Consider the following 19,048-nt stretch of genomic DNA (forward strand, 5'->3'; position numbering starts at 1 on the left):
AATGATCGGGATTGATTTTACCAAATACTGAAGTTGAAAGCCAGTACCAGGAAAAGACAGATAGCGGAAAGCGACAAAAGTCAACCTTGACACGTGTCCTAAGGAAACATAGAAAACGCAACATGATATCATTTCCATTTAATTTTCTGTGCTCAAATTTATTTGAATTCCGAATAAGCAAAATTGTATATTTTGCCAAAGTTAAAAGGTAAATGCATAATGATTTTTTATAAGAATTTGGAATTTTAGGAACCAAATTAAACCGAATGACTTCGTTAGATCTTTCCAATAAGCCAAAAGACAATTGATCTAACCACTGGAAAACGATATCCCACAAAACATCAACACACGAGCAATAGATGAAAAGATTGTCAGAAGTTTCTATTGCTATACGACAGAGTGGACAGTTAGGAGTGATAGACATTCCCCGAGTATAAAGTGTATACCCTAAGGGGAGAGAATCATAGATGAGACGATAATTGACCGATTTCGAAAGTGGATCCACGAAGGAATTGTGTAGATTAAGCCAAACCTGCTGAAAAGGAATACGTGGATACAACGTTTCAACTTTATTTTCCACAACAGTTTGTAATAAACAAGCATAGTACTGTTTTGATGTAAACCGAAACATATCTATCAAATAATTTGAATTGACAGCTTCAAACTGTCTTAAAGCCAATAAACACGTCTGATACAATAATGGCATCGTCTCAGAATGAGGAAATAATAGTGAAGCAAAAGTAGGACAATAGTGACGTAAAGACATTCCTAACCAATATTTTGCAAAAAATGTCCACTTAGTTGAAGAATTATGCAAAAGATTTTGAATGTGCTTTAAATAAAAAGAATATAATTTTGATTGGATGTGAACTACACCCAAACCCCCATCCAAAATAGGTTTATAGCACACAGACCTCCGAATAGGCTTAGCAGTGGACTGTCAAATAAAACGAAAAGTCTCCCTCTGAAAAAGGTCGACATAATGTTTTGAAAATATTGTTACAGCCCCTCGATACCAAAATTTAGACAAAGCCATGACATTGCACACAGTAGATTTGCCCAGGTGATAACACCTTAGACACACTGGCAACCGACCCGGGGCAGTGACTAGCATGGACATTCTGTCACCCAGTCTAACAATATATGGAATATCTTCAGCTTTTCCACTGTCAACTTGCAACTGGACAGTTCTCACACCAGTCTGAACAGGGGATCCCCCAATTAACATAGTTTCAGGAGTTATGCTCAGCACCTTCCCAAATCTCCTAAAGTAGGAATCCAGGAATTCATTGGATACTACACCATGAATCCAGTGTACTCTCAAATCCAGTACTTCCTTGTCGTAGGGAGAAAAGTCTATTTTAATGTCTCTATAAAATAAGCACCCATGGCGAGCCACCTCCTCGTGGTGGGTGCTGGGTAACGCTAAGTGCTCGCCAACCCCCCGTGTGGATCCGGGGGCATATTTGGTCCACCAATCCGTTGGCCGTGGGTTGCGTCCCTGTGTCGGTGGAGGAGGGGATCCTGGTGGTTGAGGGTAATGGGGGCCTCGAACGACGTTCCTGTTACTCAACACACCACTTTGGCCCTGACTTCACCTAGACGGGTGGTAGAACTGGCCCGGTTCTATCAATCGGCTGGTCACGCCATGCCCTGTGCATGGACAAACTTCCTCAGCAATTATTGTGCATGTTTGTACATTTGTGACAATGAGCGTTTGTTATTATCATACTCTATACTATAATAATTTGCCTAGAGTCCTATGCCAGAAGGCGGTGGCTCATGGGCCAATCTAGTGATGTTGACCTCCGAATGATGTATGTCTCTAATTTCTTGTCTAGGGCCGAACCAGTCTGGCATTGAATTGGTCGACAAATACAGCTATTCGTGTCATATTCGCTGGAGTATACTATCCCTGTATCCCTGGTGTCAGCATCTTGGATACCCGTTGCTAATAGACACCGTCCTTGTTGACACTCCATGGTGGGTGGGGAGCAGGGATGGTGAATGATTTTCCTTTCGCCATGACTTTCCAACAAGCTGGTTCAACTCGACATGACAAAAAACGACGTCTGGACGAACTAGATCGTCCATCCGACACAAATTCAACCACTGATTCCTGGGCTAATCGAAGCAACTGATTTTCTGCCTAACAAACTCAACCCATTTGCCGTGTCAAAAGCTATCTATGGGATCTGTGGGGAGGTGAAAAATGTCACCCGTCTCCGTAATGGTTCACTGTTAGTTGAGTGCGCACGGAGACAGCAATCTCTAAATCTTATGTCTGTTAAAACATTTGCCAATATAGAAGTTGCCGTGTCCGTGCACAAAACTCTTAATTCGTGCCGTGGTATCATACGTGACAGGGCACGCTCTCTGTATGATATGAGTGAAGAGGATATTGCAGCTGAGCTTGAAGATCAGGGGGTTACAGCAGTGAAACGTTTCACCATTAAAAAGGATGGAATTGTAACTAAAACAAATATATATCTTCTAACATTTGCCAGACCTTCTTTACCACAGTCAATTAAGGCAGGATATCTTAACATCGGGGTGGATGTGTATTGTCCCCAATCCACTCCGGTGTTATAAATGTCAACAGTTTGGTCATGGGACTTACTCATGTCGTAATCCTGCAGTATGTTATCGCTGTGGCGATCCTCATGATGGCACAGGTTGCGAGAATGATCTCAAGTGTGTTAACTGCAAAGAGACTCATGCTGCTTCTTCAAGGTCATGCCCTATATATCAAAGGGAATCGAAGATAATGAAAATAAAATGTGAAAAAAATCTCTCTTATTTTGAAGCCAAAAAACTTTTCACCACTCAGTCCTCAACCCCATCAAATATAACATATTCTGCTGCAGTTACCCGTTCTGTAGCAATGTCCTCAGCTGCATGTCAAACTGACTTGACCTGGGTCAAATCAGAAAAATCTGTGTTTTCATCTAACAAACCTGCTTCTGAACCGAAAGAATCTACTGCCCCAGTCACTCAAATAACGTCTGAGTCTCAGACAGAAATTCAGTCTGAGTCATCACAATTGACTGCTTCGCCACTAGCCACATCACAACCACCCACTATTCCAGTGAAAAAGCAGAAAGGTAAAAAATTACATATGACAGAAACACATGTTGTTCCTCTACAAAATACTTTTGGGCCTCTAGACATGGAGGTGACCCCATACTCACAGGACGAGCGGAGGTGCTTACCCCCGTCACGTTCTCGCGAAAGATCGCCCATTGAGCCACCATGACTCAGCTGGCCAATATAATTCAATGGAACTGCAGAGGGATTAAAAATAACTTTAACGAGTTACAGTTACTCGTACAAGATCATCAACCGTCGGCATTCTGTATCCAAGAGACATATCTTAAAGATACAGATAATTTTAAATTGAGACAGTATGATGCTTACCATTCTTTTTCTCCTCAGAGGGATCGTGCAACTGGAGGAGCTTCTATTTTAGTACATCACAACGTCATCCATAGCCCTGTCGCTCTAAATACACAATTGCAAACTGTAGCTGTTCGTATTACTTTGCACATGGCGCTGACATTGTGCAGTTTGTACATACCGCCCTCTTCAAATATTCACAAATCAGATCTTCAAAATTTATACGATCAACTCCCGAAGCCATGTTTAATCACGGGCGATCTTAACGGACACAACCCACTTTGGGGAAGTGTCAACACAAATAGGAAGGGTAAATCATCGAGGATTTCATATCTGATAATAACTTATGTATTTTCAATGACGATTCAGCTACTTACCTACATCCAGCTACGGGAACATATTCTTCCCTGGATATATCATTTGCCGACTCAAATTTGTGTAATGAATTCGAATGGGAGGTGCATGATGACCTGTGTGGGAGTGATCACTTCCCAACTATTCTTAAAGGCATTATCCCTGGGGATGATCCACCCTTATCCAGACGGAACTTCAAGAAGGCTGACTGGTCCTTATATAAAACACTTTGTATTGATCATTTAAAACCTGATGTTTTTGTAAACAGCGAAGATCCTATACAGCTGTTTTCAGATATAATCAATAACATTGCTGACCAAACTATCCCCAAGTCCTCTGCAATTCCACATGTTCGCAAACCATGGTTTACTAATGACTGTTAACAGGCCAGAAAGAGTAGGAGGAAAGCGGAAAAGTATTTTCGCCGCCACCCTACAGTACATAATTTAGATAGAGTAAAAATTTTAAATGCCAAGGCTCGACGCACTTTTAAACAGAGTAAACGCCTGTCTTTGAGGAACTATGTCTCCAAAATTAATTCCCGTACACCCATGTCTAAGGTGTGGAATATGATACAAAGAATTACGGGCAAAGGTTCCAGATCTACTGTTCATCATCTGAAGGATGGTGACCGGGTATTAACTGATAAATCTGATATTGCCAACAAGCTTGGTGAAACTCTCGCCAAACATTCTTCTTCGTCCAATTACGTACCTGAATTTAAACACTACCAGAAACAGCAGGAGAAGAAGAGAATAAATTTTACCTCAGACAATGGCGAAGACTATAATGAATTATTTTCATTACATGAGCTACACACTGCCCTTGAGCAAGCTCATGATACAGCGTCAGGAGCTGACTATATTCACTATCAGCTCCTGAAACATTTGCCCAAATCATGTTTGGAAACAATGCTCAATATTTTTGATTCAATATGGACTTAGGGAAAATTCCCGTCTTCTTGGCGTAATGCTATTGTAGATCCTATTCCAAAACCTGGCCGGGATCATACTGATCCGTCGAATTACAGACCAAGTTCTTAAACGAGTTGTGTCTGTAAAACCATGGAGCGTATGGTAAACAGTCGATTAACATGGTTTCTTGAAACTAACAACCTTATCACAAATATTCAGTGTGGTTTCAGGAAGAATCGTAGTACCATTGATCATTTGGTACGTTTAGAATCCTTTGTAAAAAATGCATTTATCAATAAGCAACATGCTGTACCGATCTTTTTTTGATCTCGAGAAAGCATACGATACCACCTGGAAGCATGGCATTTTAAAGGATTTACATGGTTTCGGTTTAAGGGGTCGTTTACCTCTGTTTATATCGCAATTTTTACAAGGCAGGCAATTTCAAGTCCGAGTAGGTTCTACCCTGTCTGATCATTACAATCAGCATCAGGGTGTTCCGCAAGGCAGCATTTTGTCTGTGACCTTATTTAGTATCAAGATCAACAGTTTATCCAAGGTTTTAAACGATTCAATAGATGGATCACTTTTCGTGGATGATTTTAATATTTCCTGTCGCGGTAAGAATATGCATACTATTGAACGGCAACTGCAATTATGTTTAAACAAAATAAATAAATGGTGTCTTGAGAATGGTTTTAAATTTTCTAAGACAAAAACTAATTGCTTCCATTTCTGCCGTAAGTATAAACCACATAAGGACCCAGAATTATTTTTAAATGGCACTCCTATCAAAGTCGTTAAGGAGGCCAAGTTCTTAGGTTTGATTTTCGACTCTCATTTAACTTTTCTTCCGCATATCAAATACTTGAAAACTAAATGCCTGAAGGCACTTGATCTATTGAAAGTTGTGTCAAATTCAAAATGGGGAGGGGATCAAGCTACTCTCCTGCACCTATACCGTGCACTTGTCCGTTCGAAGCTTGATTATGGCTCCATCATTTATGGTGGAGCCTGTAAAAGCAATCTAAAACTCCTTGATTCTATCCACCACCAAGGTCTGAGACTTTGTCTTTGGTCGTTCCGAACTTCTCCTATTGACAGTCTCTATGTCGAAGCCGATGAACCATCTCTTACACAGCGCCGTATCAAATTAGCTCTACAATATATTACAAAACTATACTCTAACGAATCCAACCCTGCTTTTAACTGTGTTTTCGATCCTCTTTATGAGCATTTATACATCAAAAAGTCTTCTCTTGTTCCACCTTTTGGGCACAGAATTAAACCATTCATTTCTGCTGCCGGCATTGAGCTGAAAAGTATAGCGCCTTCTCGTCTTCTCCTCCTTGGCAATTAGTGAGGCCACAAGTTGACCTCACATTAACAAAGTTTAAAAAATCAGACACAAACGAATTACAATATAAACAAGAGTTTATGCAATTAAAAAATAATTATAGTACATACAAATCCTTATTTACAGATGGTTCCAAGGATGGTTGCACAGTTGCTTGTGCCACTGTCATTGGATCCAGAACAATATCTTCTCGATTACCTGATAACAGCTCCATTTTCACTGCAGAAGCTAACGCAATATTAACGGCTCTTCAATATATTCAAAGACATCCTAATCATGTACAGTATATAATTTTTTCTGATTCTCTTTCTTGCCTTCAGGCTATTAAAAATTTGTCTTGTAAACATCCACTTTTAATTGACATAATTGAATTGTATAATGATCTTACAACTGGCAGTGCGACATCTTTTGTTGGTTACCAGCCATGTCGGTATTTCTGGGAATGCAATGGCCGATCTTGCTGCTAAGGCTGCACTCAACAAATCTGTGACACCACGACTTATTCCATGCAGTGACTATAAAGCTAGCATTAGAACTTACATTCGTGATCTGATGCAAAAGAAGTGGGACACCCAAGTTGGAATAAATAAATTACATGCCATAAAACCTTATATTGGTTACACTCACTTGGGCTGTCAGTCCAGATTTGAAGAGGTCGCATTGGCCATACGCGTTACACCCACAGTTATTTACTAAAAGGTGATGATCCTCCGTTTTGTATCCCTTGTGATGAGAGAACCACGGTCAAGCATATCCTGCTTGACTGTTGAATTCTCCATCATAAGGGATAACTATATATTTCAATGTCAAAACAATGAAGGATCTTTTAAGCACAGTTAGTACTCATTTAATTCTTGGATTTTTAAAAGAAATTGATTTTCTTATTGAATTGTAATTGATATGTTCTGTAAATAGTTGTATTTTAATGATTGGTAGTTTAAATTAGTAACTTAGATTGTTAGTGGCTGTACCCTCAACGGGGGTTGAAGTATTGTAAAATTATTGTCCTCCTGAGAGGGTACGTAAGTCCAATACTCTCATAGTCAATTTAAATCTACTACTAGTTTTTAATCGTAGAATATTTGTTGTTTTTAAGTCATGGCTAAATTTCAGGATAATCGCCAATAGCTGAAGGGGTGGTGTAAATCCAGCTAGGTTTCATGCAGGTAGCAGAAGTAATGTAAGTCCCCATGGACCTTAGTATGGTGATCTACTTCAGTTGTTGGCGATCTATAGCCCCGGTTTTATGTTGTATTGTCTTCTTTAAATCCAATGTTTTAACTTTCAATGCTAGTTTTATGTTCTGTGATACTCTAGTGTTTTTACTGTCCTTCGCTGACAGGTTTTACTTTTTCTCTTTTCTCATCCTAACATTACTATAACTTATTTTGTTCTCGTCACGATATGGCTGCAATATTGCCGATGTGACGTTAAATGTTAACTCACTCACTCACTCACTCTATAAAATACTGAGCCCACTGAAAGCAGTAATCGCACTCTATTTTCGTTCTTAAACGTCACAAACCAAGTGCCATTCGCCTTTGGTTTCCATATTGAAAGAATTGGTTGCATGTTGAATAATATCAAACACATTTTCCCTGTCAAAATTTCTAATTGCAGATTTCATACGTACCGTCTGATGTATCGTCCTCCGATCCAGGAAACGGGTCGGCACAGCAGGTTCCACAACTGCAGCATGATAGGCCATGGTCCTTAAGAACAATGGGGGTAGACCCAGAGGTCACATGAAATATGACAATTTTTGTGAAGGCAACAAAATGTTAAAATAACCTTATTTATTCCTTTGAATACACAGAGTGCAGGCGCTAAAACGTCGGGGCGACGTAGGAAAAGCATCCTGCAGCTAGCGCCATGAGCCGGTGGATTGGCGCTTAATTAACGAGGCGCGGGGACACAGCACTTGGAGGAGTTTGTGCAGTCACCCCCAGACAAGCGTAAACAAACAGTGCAACTGACCGCGTGGACTAAATCCACTAAACTTAAATACAGTGCAAGTATCAAAACAATGGTAGGATACGTGAACTTTAGTCACAAATGTTGTTTTATTTAAAAAATATAATGAAAGTTAAAGACATTTTGAAATTTCAATGTAAACTGATCCAGGGGAAACGCGCCGAAGTTTCTGGTATCTCCTTACCACTTGAAAACACTTACTAGGGGTTAGCTGGCTCTTAAGACGTGTGTTATCGGGCAGAATGTGGTTGTGAGGGTGTGAGAATCTACGACGTTATTACCGGCGTGCGACACCATGGCCAACGTCCTTGGATACTGGGACAGACAAACTGCAAGTGGAAAATAAATCACTTTGAGGAACTTCCCGGGGCTTGGTTTGGTCGGAGTACAATGTGGTTGAGTGGATGGGTCCATTTCTTCAGTTTGGAAGTGGTTGCATGGTGCCTCCAGTGAAACGGACGCGCGAAAAGGTAGGCAAAGTGAGATTAAAAAAGGGAAATGATATGTGGAAAAGAGAGGGCTAAGTTAAGCGTTCTATTTTTTGAATTGTATTATGAGTGGTGAGCCATTCCCGGAGGTACTGCAATACCGGGTCAACCCGTGATGAGGGCGGAGCAAGCTCCGTGGCACCTCATCCCGTTGCAAAAATCAGTTTAATATCGATGTCTCCAATAGGACACGTATCAGATATTAAGCTGATAAGAACAGATACTTTTTTTTTCTTTTTGATAAAATTTAATGCATATAACAAATTTACAAGCTCGGCCTAAAAGTATATCACAAAAAAGAAGTTTTGCCCTGCAGCGCTAACAACTAAAGAACTAAAAGAGGAAATTGCCAAACCTGGCTACATGCAATACACATTCACACTATATACATCAAATGAAGATAGATCTAGATGAAACACACGTAAATGAAGCATACATAATATATATTAACAAACGAGAAATACAAACAAACATGCCATATTCTAACTGACAACCAATCAAACCATATATATATATAAAGAATCATCAACATGCACATACTATATACATCACACTATACAAACAATATACATGCACAACATCACTATGTAAAATGCTACACATGCCAAAACCTGGCTACATGCACAATACATATTTACAATATAAAGATCAAATGAAGTATGAACTGAATGAAGCGAGCATAAATGAAGCATTCGAAAAGGAAACAAGGGTAAATGAAGCGTACGTAAACCAATAAACTCAAATGAAGCGTACATAATATATAGATAGATTCACAAACTTTTATGCCACATTATGGCTACAAAGTGTCAGTCAGTTAGAGCAAAAGTATGTGCATATATTTATCTATTAAGTTAAATATGTAATTCTAATAAATGATCGGGATTGATTTTACCAAATACTGAAGTTGAAAGCCAGTACCAGGAAAAGACAGATAGCGGAAAGCGACAAAAGTCAACCTTGACACGTGTCCTAAGGAAACATAGAAAACGCAACATGATATCATTTCCATTTAATTTTCTGTGCTCAAATTTATTTGAATTCCGAATAAGCAAAATTGTATATTTTGCCAAAGTTAAAAGGTAAATGCATAATGATTTTTTATAAGAATTTGGAATTTTAGGAACCAAATTAAACCGAATGACTTCGTTAGATCTTTCCAATAAGCCAAAAGACAATTGATCTAACCACTGGAAAACGATATCCCACAAAACATCAACACACGAGCAATAGATGAAAAGATTGTCAGAAGTTTCTATTGCTATACGACAGAGTGGACAGTTAGGAGTGATAGACATTCCCCGAGTATAAAGTGTATACCCTAAGGGGAGAGAATCATAGATGAGACGATAATTGACCGATTTCGAAAGTGGATCCACGAAGGAATTGTGTAGATTAAGCCAAACCTGCTGAAAAGGAATACGTGGATACAACGTTTCAACTTTATTTTCCACAACAGTTTGTAATAAACAAGCATAGTACTGTTTTGATGTAAACCGAAACATATCTATCAAATAATTTGAATTGACAGCTTCAAACTGTCTTAAAGCCAATAAACACGTCTGATACAATAATGGCATCGTCTCAGAATGAGGAAATAATAGTGAAGCAAAAGTAGGACAATAGTGACGTAAAGACATTCCTAACCAATATTTTGCAAAAAATGTCCACTTAGTTGAAGAATTATGCAAAATATTTTGAATGTGCTTTAAATAAAAAGAATATAATTTTGATTGGATGTGAACTACACCCAAACCCCCATCCAAAATAGGTTTATAGCACACAGACCTCCGAATAGGCTTAGCAGTGGACTGTCAAATAAAACGAAAAGTCTCCCTCTGAAAAAGGTCGACATAATGTTTTGAAAATATTGTTACAGCCCCTCGATACCAAAATTTAGACAAAGCCATGACATTGCACACAGTAGATTTGCCCAGGTGATAACACCTTAGACACACTGGCAACCGACCCGGGGCAGTGACTAGCATGGACATTCTGTCACCCAGTCTAACAATATATGGAATATCTTCAGCTTTTCCACTGTCAACTTGCAACTGGACAGTTCTCACACCAGTCTGAACAGGGGATCCCCCAATTAACATAGTTTCAGGAGTTATGCTCAGCACCTTCCCAAATCTCCTAAAGTAGGAATCCAGGAATTCATTGGATACTACACCATGAATCCAGTGTACTCTCAAATCCAGTACTTCCTTGTCGTAGGGAGAAAAGTCTATTTTAATGTCTCTATAAAATAAGCACCCATGGCGAGCCACCTCCTCGTGGTGGGTGCTGGGTAACGCTAAGTGCTCGCCAACCCCCCGTGTGGATCCGGGGGCATATTTGGTCCACCAATCCGTTGGCCGTGGGTTGCGTCCCTGTGTCGGTGGAGGAGGGGATCCTGGTGGTTGAGGGTAATGGGGGCCTCGAACGACGTTCCTGTTACTCAACACACCACTTTGGCCCTGACTTCACCTAGACGGGTGGTAGAACTGGCCCGGTTCTATCAATCGGCTGGTCACGCCATGCCCTGTGCATGGACAAACTTCCTCAGCAATTATTGTGCATGTTTGTACATTTGTGACAATGAGCGTTTGTTATTATCATACTCTATACTATAATAATTTGCCTAGAGTCCTATGCCAGAAGGCGGTGGCTCATGGGCCAATCTAGTGATGTTGACCTCCGAATGATGTATGTCTCTAATTTCTTGTCTAGGGCCGAACCAGTCTGGCATTGAATTGGTCGACAAATACAGCTATTCGTGTCATATTCGCTGGAGTATACTATCCCTGTATCCCTGGTGTCAGCATCTTGGATACCCGTTGCTAATAGACACCGTCCTTGTTGACACTCCATGGTGGGTGGGGAGCAGGGATGGTGAATGATTTTCCTTTCGCCATGACTTTCCAACAAGCTGGTTCAACTCGACATGACAAAAAACGACGTCTGGACGAACTAGATCGTCCATCCGACACAAATTCAACCACTGATTCCTGGGCTAATCGAAGCAACTGATTTTCTGCCTAACAAACTCAACCCATTTGCCGTGTCAAAAGCTATCTATGGGATCTGTGGGGAGGTGAAAAATGTCACCCGTCTCCGTAATGGTTCACTGTTAGTTGAGTGCGCACGGAGACAGCAATCTCTAAATCTTATGTCTGTTAAAACATTTGCCAATATAGAAGTTGCCGTGTCCGTGCACAAAACTCTTAATTCGTGCCGTGGTATCATACGTGACAGGGCACGCTCTCTGTATGATATGAGTGAAGAGGATATTGCAGCTGAGCTTGAAGATCAGGGGGTTACAGCAGTGAAACGTTTCACCATTAAAAAGGATGGAATTGTAACTAAAACAAATATATATCTTCTAACATTTGCCAGACCTTCTTTACCACAGTCAATTAAGGCAGGATATCTTAACATCGGGGTGGATGTGTATTGTCCCCAATCCACTCCGGTGTTATAAATGTCAACAGTTTGGTCATGGGACTTACTCATGTCGTAATCCTGCAGTATGTTATCGCTGTGGCGATCCTCATGATGGCACAGGTTGCGAGAATGATCTCAAGTGTGTTAACTGCAAAGAGACTCATGCTGCTTCTTCAAGGTCATGCCCTATATATCAAAGGGAATCGAAGATAATGAAAATAAAATGTGAAAAAAATCTCTCTTATTTTGAAGCCAAAAAACTTTTCACCACTCAGTCCTCAACCCCATCAAATATAACATATTCTGCTGCAGTTACCCGTTCTGTAGCAATGTCCTCAGCTGCATGTCAAACTGACTTGACCTGGGTCAAATCAGAAAAATCTGTGTTTTCATCTAACAAACCTGCTTCTGAACCGAAAGAATCTACTGCCCCAGTCACTCAAATAACGTCTGAGTCTCAGACAGAAATTCAGTCTGAGTCATCACAATTGACTGCTTCGCCACTAGCCACATCACAACCACCCACTATTCCAGTGAAAAAGCAGAAAGGTAAAAAATTACATATGACAGAAACACATGTTGTTCCTCTACAAAATACTTTTGGGCCTCTAGACATGGAGGTGACCCCATACTCACAGGACGAGCGGAGGTGCTTACCCCCGTCACGTTCTCGCGAAAGATCGCCCATTGAGCCACCATGACTCAGCTGGCCAATATAATTCAATGGAACTGCAGAGGGATTAAAAATAACTTTAACGAGTTACAGTTACTCGTACAAGATCATCAACCGTCGGCATTCTGTATCCAAGAGACATATCTTAAAGATACAGATAATTTTAAATTGAGACAGTATGATGCTTACCATTCTTTTTCTCCTCAGAGGGATCGTGCAACTGGAGGAGCTTCTATTTTAGTACATCACAACGTCATCCATAGCCCTGTCGCTCTAAATACACAATTGCAAACTGTAGCTGTTCGTATTACTTTGCACATGGCGCTGACATTGTGCAGTTTGTACATACCGCCCTCTTCAAATATTCACAAATCAGATCTTCAAAATTTATACGATCAACTCCCGAAGCCATGTTTAATCACGGGCGATCTTAACGGACACAACCCACTTTGGGGAAGTGTCAACACAAATAGGAAGGGTAAATCATCGAGGATTTCATATCTGATAATAACTTATGTATTTTCAATGACGATTCAGCTACTTACCTACATCCAGCTACGGGAACATATTCTTCCCTGGATATATCATTTGCCGACTCAAATTTGTGTAATGAATTCGAATGGGAGGTGCATGATGACCTGTGTGGGAGTGATCACTTCCCAACTATTCTTAAAGGCATTATCCCTGGGGATGATCCACCCTTATCCAGACGGAACTTCAAGAAGGCTGACTGGTCCTTATATAAAACACTTTGTAGAGGTGCATGATGACCTGTGTGGGAGTGATCACTTCCCAACTATTCTTAAAGGCATTATCCCTGGGGATGATCCACCCTTATCCAGACGGAACTTCAAGAAGGCTGACTGGTCCTTATATAAAACACTTTGTATTGATCATTTAAAACCTGATGTTTTTGTAAACAGCGAAGATCCTATACAGCTGTTTTCAGATATAATCAATAACATTGCTGACCAAACTATCCCCAAGTCCTCTGCAATTCCACATGTTCGCAAACCATGGTTTACTAATGACTGTTAACAGGCCAGAAAGAGTAGGAGGAAAGCGGAAAAGTATTTTCGCCGCCACCCTACAGTACATAATTTAGATAGAGTAAAAATTTTAAATGCCAAGGCTCGACGCACTTTTAAACAGAGTAAACGCCTGTCTTTGAGGAACTATGTCTCCAAAATTAATTCCCGTACACCCATGTCTAAGGTGTGGAATATGATACAAAGAATTACGGGCAAAGGTTCCAGATCTACTGTTCATCATCTGAAGGATGGTGACCGGGTATTAACTGATAAATCTGATATTGCCAACAAGCTTGGTGAAACTCTCGCCAAACATTCTTCTTCGTCCAATTACGTACCTGAATTTAAACACTACCAGAAACAGCAGGAGAAGAAGAGAATAAATTTTACCTCAGACAATGGCGAAGACTATAATGAATTATTTTCATTACATGAGCTACACACTGCCCTTGAGCAAGCTCATGATACAGCGTCAGGAGTTGACTATATTCACTATCAGCTCCTGAAACATTTGCCCAAATCATGTTTGGAAACAATGCTCAATATTTTTGATTCAATATGGACTTAGGGAAAATTCCCGTCTTCTTGGCGTAATGCTATTGTAGATCCTATTCCAAAACCTGGCCGGGATCATACTGATCCGTCGAATTACAGACCAAGTTCTTAAACGAGTTGTGTCTGTAAAACCATGGAGCGTATGGTAAACAGTCGATTAACATGGTTTCTTGAAACTAACAACCTTATCACAAATATTCAGTGTGGTTTCAGGAAGAATCGTAGTACCATTGATCATTTGGTACGTTTAGAATCCTTTGTAAAAAATGCATTTATCAATAAGCAACATGCTGTACCGATCTTTTTTTGATCTCGAGAAAGCATACGATACCACCTGGAAGCATGGCATTTTAAAGGATTTACATGGTTTCGGTTTAAGGGGTCGTTTACCTCTGTTTATATCGCAATTTTTACAAGGCAGGCAATTTCAAGTCCGAGTAGGTTCTACCCTGTCTGATCATTACAATCAGCATCAGGGTGTTCCGCAAGGCAGCATTTTGTCTGTGACCTTATTTAGTATCAAGATCAACAGTTTATCCAAGGTTTTAAACGATTCAATAGATGGATCACTTTTCGTGGATGATTTTAATATTTCCTGTCGCGGTAAGAATATGCATACTATTGAACGGCAACTGCAATTATGTTTAAACAAAATAAATAAATGGTGTCTTGAGAATGGTTTTAAATTTTCTAAGACAAAAACTAATTGCTTCCATTTCTGCCGTAAGTATAAACCACATAAGGACCCAGAATTATTTTTAAATGGCACTCCTATCAAAGTCGTTAAGGAGGCCAAGTTCTTAGGTTTGATTTTCGACTCTCATTTAACTTTTCTTCCGCATATCAAATACTTGAAAACTAAATGCCTGAAGGCACTTGATCTATTGAAAGTTGTGTCAAATTCAAAATGGGGAGGGGATCAAGCTACTCTCCTGCACCTATACCGTGCACTTGTCCGTTCGAAGCTTGATTATGGCTCCATCATTTATGGTGGAGCCTGTAAAAGCAATCTAAAACTCCTTGATTCTATCCACCACCAAGGTCTGAGACTTTGTCTTTGGTCGTTCCGAACTTCTCCTATTGACAGTCTCTATGTCGAAGCCGATGAACCATCTCTTACACAGCGCCGTATCAAATTAGCTCTACAATATATTACAAAACTATACTCTAACGAATCCAACCCTGCTTTTAACTGTGTTTTCGATCCTCTTTATGAGCATTTATACATCAAAAAGTCTTCTCTTGTTCCACCTTTTGGGCACAGAATTAAACCATTCATTTCTGCTGCCGGCATTGAGCTGAAAAGTATAGCGCCTTCTCGTCTTCTCCTCCTTGGCAATTAGTGAGGCCACAAGTTGACCTCACATTAACAAAGTTTAAAAAATCAGACACAAACGAATTACAATATAAACAAGAGTTTATGCAATTAAAAAATAATTATAGTACATACAAATCCTTATTTACAGATGGTTCCAAGGATGGTTGCACAGTTGCTTGTGCCACTGTCATTGGATCCAGAACAATATCTTCTCGATTACCTGATAACAGCTCCATTTTCACTGCAGAAGCTAACGCAATATTAACGGCTCTTCAATATATTCAAAGACATCCTAATCATGTACAGTATATAATTTTTTCTGATTCTCTTTCTTGCCTTCAGGCTATTAAAAATTTGTCTTGTAAACATCCACTTTTAATTGACATAATTGAATTGTATAATGATCTTACAACTGGCAGTGCGACATCTTTTGTTGGTTACCCAGCCATGTCGGTATTTCTGGGAATGCAATGGCCGATCTTGCTGCTAAGGCTGCACTCAACAAATCTGTGACACCACGACTTATTCCATGCAGTGACTATAAAGCTAGCATTAGAACTTACATTCGTGATCTGATGCAAAAGAAGTGGGACACCCAAGTTGGAATAAATAAATTACATGCCATAAAACCTTATATTGGTTACACTCACTTGGGCTGTCAGTCCAGATTTGAAGAGGTCGCATTGGCCATACGCGTTACACCCACAGTTATTTACTAAAAGGTGATGATCCTCCGTTTTGTATCCCTTGTGATGAGAGAACCACGGTCAAGCATATCCTGCTTGACTGTTGAATTCTCCATCATAAGGGATAACTATATATTTCAATGTCAAAACAATGAAGGATCTTTTAAGCACAGTTAGTACTCATTTAATTCTTGGATTTTTAAAAGAAATTGATTTTCTTATTGAATTGTAATTGATATGTTCTGTAAATAGTTGTATTTTAATGATTGGTAGTTTAAATTAGTAACTTAGATTGTTAGTGGCTGTACCCTCAACGGGGGTTGAAGTATTGTAAAATTATTGTCCTCCTGAGAGGGTACGTAAGTCCAATACTCTCATAGTCAATTTAAATCTACTACTAGTTTTTAATCGTAGAATATTTGTTGTTTTTAAGTCATGGCTAAATTTCAGGATAATCGCCAATAGCTGAAGGGGTGGTGTAAATCCAGCTAGGTTTCATGCAGGTAGCAGAAGTAATGTAAGTCCCCATGGACCTTAGTATGGTGATCTACTTCAGTTGTTGGCGATCTATAGCCCCGGTTTTATGTTGTATTGTCTTCTTTAAATCCAATGTTTTAACTTTCAATGCTAGTTTTATGTTCTGTGATACTCTAGTGTTTTTACTGTCCTTCGCTGACAGGTTTTACTTTTTCTCTTTTCTCATCCTAACATTACTATAACTTATTTTGTTCTCGTCACGATATGGCTGCAATATTGCCGATGTGACGTTAAATGTTAACTCACTCACTCACTCACTCTATAAAATACTGAGCCCACTGAAAGCAGTAATCGCACTCTATTTTCGTTCTTAAACGTCACAAACCAAGTGCCATTCGCCTTTGGTTTCCATATTGAAAGAATTGGTTGCATGTTGAATAATATCAAACACATTTTCCCTGTCAAAATTTCTAATTGCAGATTTCATACGAACCGTCTGATGTATCGTCCTCCGATCCAGGAAACGGGTCGGCACAGCAGGTTCCACAACTGCAGCATGATAGGCCATGGTCCTTAAGAACAATGGGGGTAGACCCAGAGGTCACATGAAATATGACAATTTTTGTGAAGGCAACAAAATGTTAAAATAACCTTATTTATTCCTTTGAATACACAGAGTGCAGGCGCTAAAACGTCGGGGCGACGTAGGAAAAGCATCCTGCAGCTAGCGCCATGAGCCGGTGGATTGGCGCTTAATTAACGAGGCGCGGGGACACAGCACTTGGAGGAGTTTGTGCAGTCACCCCCAGACAAGCGTAAACAAACAGTGCAACTGACCGCGTGGACTAAATCCACTAAACTTAAATACAGTGCAAGTATCAAAACAATGGTAGGATACGTGAACTTTAGTCACAAATGTTGTTTTATTTAAAAAATATAATGAAAGTTAAAGACATTTTGAAATTTCAATGTAAACTGATCCAGGGGAAACGCGCTGAAGTTTCTGGTATCTCCTTACCACTTGAAAACACTTACTAGGGGTTAGCTGGCTCTTAAGACGTGTGTTATCGGGCAGAATGTGGTTGTGAGGGTGTGAGAATCTACGACGTTATTACCGGCGTGCGACACCATGGCCAACGTCCTTGGATACTGGGACAGACAAACTGCAAGTGGAAAATAAATCACTTTGAGGAACTTCCCGGGGCTTGGTTTGGTCGGAGTACAATGTGGTTGAGTGGATGGGTCCATTTCTTCAGTTTGGAAGTGGTTGCATGGTGCCTCCAGTGAAACGGACGCGCGAAAAGGTAGGCAAAGTGAGATTAAAAAAGGGAAATGATATGTGGAAAAGAGAGGGCTAAGTTAAGCGTTCTATTTTTTGAATTGTATTATGAGTGGTGAGCCATTCCCGGAGGTACTGCAATACCGGGTCAACCCGTGATGAGGGCGGAGCAAGCTCCGTGGCACCTCATCCCGTTGCAAAAATCAGTTTAATATCGATGTCTCCAATAGGACACGTATCAGATATTAAGCTGATAAGAACAGATACTTTTTTTTTCTTTTTGATAAAATTTAATGCATATAACAAATTTACAAGCTCGGCCTAAAAGTATATCACAAAAAAGAAGTTTTGCCCTGCAGCGCTAACAACTAAAGAACTAAAAGAGGAAATTGCCAAACCTGGCTACATGCAATACACATTCACACTATATACATCAAATGAAGATAGATCTAGATGAAACACACGTAAATGAAGCATACATAATATATATTAACAAACGAGAAATACAAACAAACATGCCATATTCTAACTGACAACCAATCAAACCATATATATATATAAAGAATCATCAACATGCACATACTATATACATCACACTATACAAACAATATACATGCACAACATCACTATGTAAAATGCTACACATGCCAAAACCTGGCTACATGCACAATACATATTTACAATATAAAGATCAAATGAAGTATGAACTGAATGAAGCGAGCATAAATGAAGCATTCGAAAAGGAAACAAGGGTAAATGAAGCGTACGTAAACCAATAAACTCAAATGAAGCGTACATAATATATAGATAGATTCACAAACTTTTATGCCACATTATGGCTACAAAGTGTCAGTCAGTTAGAGCAAAAGTATGTGCATATATTTATCTATTAAGTTAAATATGTAATTCTAATAAATGATCGGGATTGATTTTACCAAATACTGAAGTTGAAAGCCAGTACCAGGAAAAGACAGATAGCGGAAAGCGACAAAAGTCAACCTTGACACGTGTCCTAAGGAAACATAGAAAACGCAACATGATATCATTTCCATTTAATTTTCTGTGCTCAAATTTATTTGAATTCCGAATAAGCAAAATTGTATATTTTGCCAAAGTTAAA

At 39.6% G+C, this 19,048-nt stretch overlaps 2 non-coding genes across 2 annotated transcripts; both read right to left on the reverse strand.

The window, feature by feature from the left end:
- Positions 1 to 8,550: 8,550 nt before the first annotated feature.
- Positions 8,551 to 8,734, reverse strand: LOC137270355 (U2 spliceosomal RNA). The gene has a single exon (XR_010955285.1). It is a non-coding gene; the product is annotated as a U2 spliceosomal RNA (small nuclear RNA).
- A 9,304-nt stretch (positions 8,735 to 18,038) lies between these two features.
- Positions 18,039 to 18,222, reverse strand: LOC137270356 (U2 spliceosomal RNA). Its single transcript, XR_010955286.1, has one exon. It is a non-coding gene; the product is annotated as a U2 spliceosomal RNA (small nuclear RNA).
- Between the last annotated feature and the right edge of the window lie 826 nt (positions 18,223 to 19,048).

Source organism: Haliotis asinina, unplaced genomic scaffold (assembly GCF_037392515.1).
Source record: "Haliotis asinina isolate JCU_RB_2024 unplaced genomic scaffold, JCU_Hal_asi_v2 scaffold_55, whole genome shotgun sequence".
Lineage (NCBI taxonomy): Eukaryota > Metazoa > Mollusca > Gastropoda > Lepetellida > Haliotidae > Haliotis > Haliotis asinina.